Source organism: Mirounga leonina, unplaced genomic scaffold, assembly GCF_011800145.1.
Source record: "Mirounga leonina isolate KUSES-001 unplaced genomic scaffold, KU_Mleo_1.0 Mir_126, whole genome shotgun sequence".
Classification (NCBI taxonomy): Eukaryota; Metazoa; Chordata; class Mammalia; order Carnivora; family Phocidae; genus Mirounga; species Mirounga leonina.
Window position 1 is genome coordinate 3,110,979 of NW_023270314.1, and position 7,545 is coordinate 3,118,523.

The following is a 7,545-nucleotide window of genomic DNA, read 5'->3' on the forward strand; positions in this document are numbered from 1 at the left end:
GACTTTTTCTACTATTATCAAACTACTATTAGTTAGTTTGATGGTTTATTTGCATGAAATTGCATAAGTTACCTATGAGCCTATTTTATATGTCTAGGCTTAAAATAAGGATAGCATTTCTTGATTTTATTTATTTTTTGCATTCTTTTCTAATTCTACATCCTCACCCCCACACTCAACTAAGTTTCTCCTCTCCTTAAAACTTATTACTAAACCATTTTGCCCTATAATGGGGTTTTTTTTTTAGATGAATGCTTTAATGCTCAAGCAGCTAGTTGATTCCCTGATGCAAATTCCAACTGTATCCGGTAGATCAAGTATTTAAAGATATTTTCACATACCCACATGCAAAAGAACTTATGCATTTTTTTTTTTTAAAGAGTTTTATTGGGTGATAGACATTGGGGAGGTATGTGCTACGGTGAGCGCTCTCAATTGTGTAAGACTGTTGAATCACAGACATGTACCTCTGAAACAAATAATACATTATATGTAAAAAAAAAAAAGAAAGCAGGAAGGGAAGAATGAAGGGGGGGAAATCAGAGGGGGAGATGAACCATGAGAGACTATGGACTGTGAGAAACAAACAGGGTTCTAGAGGGGAGGCGGGTAGGAGGATGGGTTAGCCTGGTGATGGGTATTAAAGAGGAAACGTACTGCATGGAGCACTGGGTGTTATATGCAAACAATGAATCATGGAACACTACGTCAAAAACTAATGATGTATGGTGATTAACAAAATTTTTTTTAAGATTTTTTAATTAATTTATTTGACAGAGACAGTGAGAAAGGGAACACAAGCAGGGGGAGCAGGAGAGGGAGAAGCAGGCTCCCCGCCGATCAGGGAGCCCAATGCAGGGCTCGATCCCAGGACCCTGGGATCATGACCTGAGCCGAAGGCAGACGCCTAACAACTGAGCCACCCAGTTGCCCCAACTTCTGCATTCTTAAAAAATAGACCTGTTTAGTTGGTGATTGGAGCTTACTTCCCAAGAACTTTTTTATTCCCAAGTAAGATAGGCAACATTAATAGTGCTGTTGTTTTAGCAACAAATTTTTCTCCCCAATGAAAATTTGTGGAATGTCAATATGTTAAAAATTGTATTTATGTTAACTCAGATATGACCTCACCCCAAAAGAAAGTACTCAAAAATCAAAATAGGCCTAAGGCAGCATAACAACAGCATGATTTTCTCACTTGTTACTTATTCTATGTTTTTAAACACTTGACAAGGAAAGACTTTTGGATTCAGTCAGATCTAGATGTAAATCTTAGTTTCACCACTTTATGATTGTGTGACATTGGTCAAATTACTTAACCATTCGGGCTCAATTTCTTTGGGTAAATGACATATCTGTATAAAGTGCCTTGAATACTTCCTAGAGTTTAGTGGATAGATGTTCAGAATTGCAATTATTATTACTTTGAAGAAATTACATTAATTTGTGACTTTCTAAAAGTACTAATTTACTTTGGAATGTAATTTATTATATCCAAAGAAGCTTGTAGCTTTTTTTTTTTTTTAAGATCTATCCATTTATTTTAGAGAGTGGGGGAGTGGCAGAGAGAGGGAGAGAGAATCTTAAGCAGACTCCCCGCTGAGCACAGAGCCCCACGCAGGACTCGATCTCATGACCCTGAGATCTGACCCAAAGAAGCTTGTAGTATTTAAAAATTTTAATAGTTGCTCCTTAGACTATATTAAAACAAAATTTTGGAACAATTTACCCAGTTACCATAAACACCTAATTTTTACTCTAGGATCAGTAAGGGAGAAAGATACATAAGAGGTGGATTTTGAGGACTTCCTTCAATCACTGAAAGAAGGAAAAGGTACACCTCTATAACCATGCCACATCTGTGCCAACAGATTCCATGGACACTGGCTCTAGTGTGTGAATCTAACCCATTTATGGATCCCAGTTGCTGTTAACAGAGGAGAGATGGGGAAAGTGGCAGAGAATTTATATATGTGACATAAAATTTATTTCCCATAGAAGAGGCAGGTGGTAAGTATGGGCTAGTAATTGTTTTAATACTTACTGGTAATAATTGCTACTCAATATTTCTTGTTTTCATTAAGATTTATAGTTGTTGGAATGACAGGATCATCACTAATTTTGGATGATTTTAAAGTTTACATGGTGCTTCTCGTAAAATATCCTGCCACCCTCTTGGTTGTTTATCAGCCTGCAGATCAGACTAACCTTGTTACATAATGATGTTCCACATAAGAGCTTTATTACCTTATCTGTTCTTTCGTCTGAAATTTATAGTCCTGCCTCTCATTCTTACTCTATACTAGACTGCACATCTGTCTAGGACTTGCTTTACTGTAACCAGCAGTAGAAAAACCAGGGGGAAAGCTAAATTTTACTCTTCTCTGTGTACCACACCCTATATATCTTGGTGTTGTAATTAAAAATATTTTTTTTAAGCTGTTTCTTTTACTGTACTGTGAACCCCTTGAAAGAACGGTCATTTTCATTTTTGTTCTCAGCACTTAGCCTAGTGCCTTGCACATAGTAGGTGTTTGCTGAATTTTTAAAAAAGGAACAAGTTAACCCAAATAATTAAATTCTGATATGTACACTTTGTGGAAGAAGAAATCTTAGTTGGCTTCTAGATTTAAGTTTTTTAAGCTACTGAATATAAACATTCCAATTCCTGCAAACTTAGTTTCAATCATTCAACAAGTTCTTGTTAGCACTTAACCGCCAGACATTGCCCTATGTGGTGGTACACACTCAGAAGCAAAGCAAGCAACAATAAAATCCTTGCCTTGTGGAGGTTACATTCAAATAGTGGGAAGATTGGAAATAGGCAAAATACATTATGGTAGAAGATAAGCTCTATGGAAAAAACAGAGCAGGATAAGAGATTTCAGGGATGAGCGGGGGGCGGGGCAGGGGGAGCTGGTTAGAGAAGGCCTTACTGAGAAGATAACATTTGAGTGGCACTCGGCTGGCTCAGTCAGTAGAATATGTGATTCTCGGTCTCAGGGTTGTAAGTTCCAGCCCCATGTTGGTTGTAGCGATTACTTAAAAAAAAAATAAAATCTTACACAACAACAAAAAAATAACATTTGAGCCAAAACTGGAAGAAGGAGAGGGGAAAAATACCACAGGTATCTGGGAGAAGGGCATTTTCAGAGGGAGCAAGGAAAGCAAAGTCCCTGAGATGCAGATGTTCTTGAGTGTCTGACATCCAGGCTAATGTTGCAGCCACGTGAGCAGGAAGAGTAGGAGAGATCAGAGAGGCAACCAAGAGCTAGATTAGGGACTTCATTTAGAAATGTATTGGCCACATACTGTGCACTAGCCTTGCCCCTGAGTGATAGACTTGCTTCTTCAGCAACCTTAGTACTTTTATTCATGCCCTTTTGCCAACAGTAACTTGTAGCTCTTTATAATAAAAGCCTTGTATACTATTTTTTATAAAAAAAATAAGAATTAGATTATAAATTTTGAATTAGGAAGAATAATTATACTAGAAAACTTAGACTTAGGTCTCCTAAGGGGAAACTTAATTAAATGTAAAACATTCGCTAAGAGTCCTGACAAACCAAGTTAGAAATGGAAAAACATTATTATAAACATCAATACTATATAAAAGAAGCAGATCAGTTCTTTGGGCAAAATTAATATTTTAGATCAGTTCTCAAAAGAATTGTTCTCATTGGTTTTACCATTGGTCTGTATACCTATTGCATTGTCCTCACTTGTGGGCTTTGTTTTGGGGGTTTTTTTGTTGTTGTTGTTCTTGGTAGTAGTATTTCTGTTCAGATGGTCATTTCTCATTTCTGCTTTCAAAAGCAAAATCTAGATTGTAAAATGTGCTTCTATACTTGCTAAAATGTTCCAAGAAGGATCAGATTACTTTAATCTCAGTGTGTAGTATCCACCATCTTTCTTGTCCTAGGACTGACCCGGGAATGGTTAGCTTAATCTTTCTTCTACAACGACTCAAATATGAGTTACCCGGTGAGCTTGTCCAGACACAGTTTGAACCACACTCCTATTTCTGATTCAGTATTTAGGATCTTGAGTGGGACCAGTGAATTTGCATTTCTATCAAGTTAACCAGGTGATGCTGATACTGCTGGTTAGGGACTGTATTTTGAGACATATGGCATTATAATATCATTTGTCCATCTCCTGAATGGAAATAGAGAATTTGAAAGTAAGTCCCTTGTGAGAAACTAAAATGTAGGTATAGTATATTAACAGTTAAAAGGAGATCATAGAGATAATAAACCTTGAGTAACACCAGTGATAGTTTAAAAGATCATGTGTCCAGTTGTAACACATACCTGGGCTGAGGAAAAGGACACGTGCAAACAAATCAGATACGGTTTGCCAAGAAATCAAAACAGAAAAGGATTTTTTTGCATATGAGACAAGCAACTTGACAACAGTCCCATACATTTGGTCAGGAAAAGGGTAACCAATGCCCTTACCTTTTTTCCAGTTGCTAGAGAGATAAAAAGCCTAAAACTCCAGGTGGAGGGAGGCAAATGTCTTAAAAATCTAGCTTTCTTGCAAGCTTAAATCAGGAAAGCCAACATAACTACCTTCTTACCTTTAAAGCCCAAGCTACCTGCATTACATAAAGTGCCTCATAAGCAATGCACAGCATGCTACAGGGACTCTGCTACATCTAAACATGAATCCGTTTTTCCTGCATGTCCTAAGTGGCTGGCTTTATAGAACTGCTACTTAATATAGCTAAACTTTGGGGTGCCTGGGTGGCTCATTCGTTAGGCGTCTACCTTTGGCTCAGGTCATGATCCCAGGGTCCTGGGATCGAGCCCTGCATCGGGCTCCCTGCTCCACAGGAGGCCTGCTTCTCCCTCTCCCACTCCCCCTGCTTGTGTTCCTTCTGTCATTGTGTCTCTCTGTCAAATAAATAAAAAATCTTTAAAAATATATATATATATAGCTAAACTTTTTTGGATCTCTATCAGAGTTTAAGTTGTCATCCTGAGACCAACAGTGTCAGCATCAACTGGGAATTTATTAGGCATGCAAATTCTTGGGCCCCACTACAGACCTAATGAATCAGAAACTGAAGATGAGGCCCAACAGTCTTCTTCAACAAGCCTTCCAAGGGATTATGATGCAAGATAAAATTTGAGAACTACTGGTCTAAAGTTTTTAAATCGAGATAACCTGAACTGAAATTGAATTAAATGTTTAAAAATATTTTCTCTATAGACTTTATCAGTGGAGAGTGAAAAGAATGATCATTACAGAGTAAGAAATCTCTAGCTGTGTCGGGAGCATGCTGCAAGTTTCACTCCCTCAATCTGAAAAATGTTAGGAGACATTTTACCCTTGAAACTGGATTGGGAAGGGTCATAATCAGATTAATTCATCTGAAGTGGAGCAGATCCACCTCAAAGGAAGAAAGCATTCCCTTTAGTGTATGCCTTCAAAAGGAACCCAACAAGAAATTTTTGTTTGGGAAAGGATATGGGTATACTATAAAATGAGTTTGTTATTCAGTGCTTATAAAGTTACAAGTACAGTCCCAGTCTAATAGAGGTCTCCTACCTCAAGGTGAGGTTCAGAATCACTAAGAAAAACCACATCCCTGAGACCAGAAATACAAAGTCTAAGGCTGAGGCTGAAGCAGAATGACAGAAAGCTCCTCTGGCCTCTCTCCACCCTCCCACCCTCTCGACAAGCATCAGATAACAAGTATTAAGTAACAAACAACAGAAGTCTACTGTTTGGGGAAGGGACAAGAGCATGGAGAGACCCTCTCTGAAGCCCAAACTCAAAGAGAAGACGTAAGGGAGAAGCAGAACATTGAGAAAACCAATTCCCACCCTAACCACAAGAAAAATCCAGTAGAATTTAAAACATGGGACCTGGAAAGTAAACACAGCAGCAACAAAAGACAAACCCAGCTCAATTCCAGCTGTATTGACTCAACCCTCTACAAGCCTAGCAAAAGAAGGGGTGTCACTTCAATAATAAATATTATTTGCCTCAGTATCTACTGTTCTATACATTATGTGCAATAAGCAATCAAGTACAAAATACAAAACATAAACTTTTTAAAATCCATCATCAAGAGACAAAACAATCAGCAGAACCAGACTTAAGTATGACATGGATGGAATGATCAGATAGGAAATCTAAAATAATTATGATTAATATATTAGCCTCAAGTGGAAAAGGTAGGGAACAGGAATAAATAGACAAGGAAATTCAGCAGAGATATGGAAGCTATAAGAAGAGTCAAATGGGAAAGGGCAGTCCAAGATGATGATGTAGGAAGGTCCTGAACTCACTTCCTCCCACAGACGTAGCAAATCTATAGCTACATATGGAAAAATTCCCTCTGAAAAAGCCTGAAAACTAGCCAAACAGATCCTCCACAACAAAAGATAAAAGGGCCACATTGAGACTGGTAGGAGAAGCAAAGACATGGTCTTACCAAAAAGCCCACCCCAGTGCAGTGACCCAAAATCATGAGGGATATCATGAAGCCTGAACTTCTCCCTGAGGACTGAGGGTTCATTCCCCACACCAGGCACCCCAACCTTTGGGACCTTCACTAGAAAGCTAAGCACCCCAAACAAGGCTACTTGGGATCTTTTGTGGTTCCATTAGCCAAACCAGCGTTGAGAAAGACAAAGCTGGAGGCATCACACTCTTCTGATTTCAAACTATATTACAAAGCTTTAGTAATCAAAGCAATATGGCACTGGCATAAAACCAGACACATAGATCAAAAGAACAGAATAGAAATCCCAGAAATAAGCCCATACACATATGGTCAATTAATTTGTGAAAAAGAAGGCAAGAATATACAACACAGAACAGTCTCTTCAATAAATTATGAGGGAAAACTGAACAGCCACATGCAAAGGAATGAAATTGGACCACTATCTTACACCATATACAAAAATTAACTCAAAAGGTATTAGAGTTTTTAAAAATGTATTAACGAGTTGAATGAAATCCTGAAACTGTAAAACTCCCAGAAGAAAACATAGTCAATAGGCTCCTTTGCATCAATCTCAGCAATGATTTTTTTGGATCTGACTCCAAAAACAGAGGCAACAAAAGCCAAAACAAAGTAATAGGATTATATCAAGCTAAAAAGTTTCTGCACAACAAAGGAAACCAACAAAATTAAAAGGCAATGTACTGAATAGGAGAAAATATTTGCAAATCATATATCCAATAAGGGGTTAATATCCAAAATATATAAACACTAATACATAACTCAATACCAAAAAAATCCGCAAACTCCAATTAAAAAATGAGCAGAGTTGGGGCATCTGGGTGGCTCAGTTAGTTAAGCATCTGACTCTTGATCTCAGCTCAGGTCTTGATCTCAGGGTTGTGAGTTCACTCTCTGTGTTGGATGTGGAGCCTACTTAAAAAAAAAATGAGCAGAGGATCTGAATAGACTTTTTCTTTCTTTCTTTCTTTTTCTTTCTTTCTTTCTTTCTTTCTTTCTTTCTTTCTTTCTTTCTTTCTTCCTTCCTTCCTTCCTTCCTTCCTTCCTTCCTTCCTTCCTTCCTT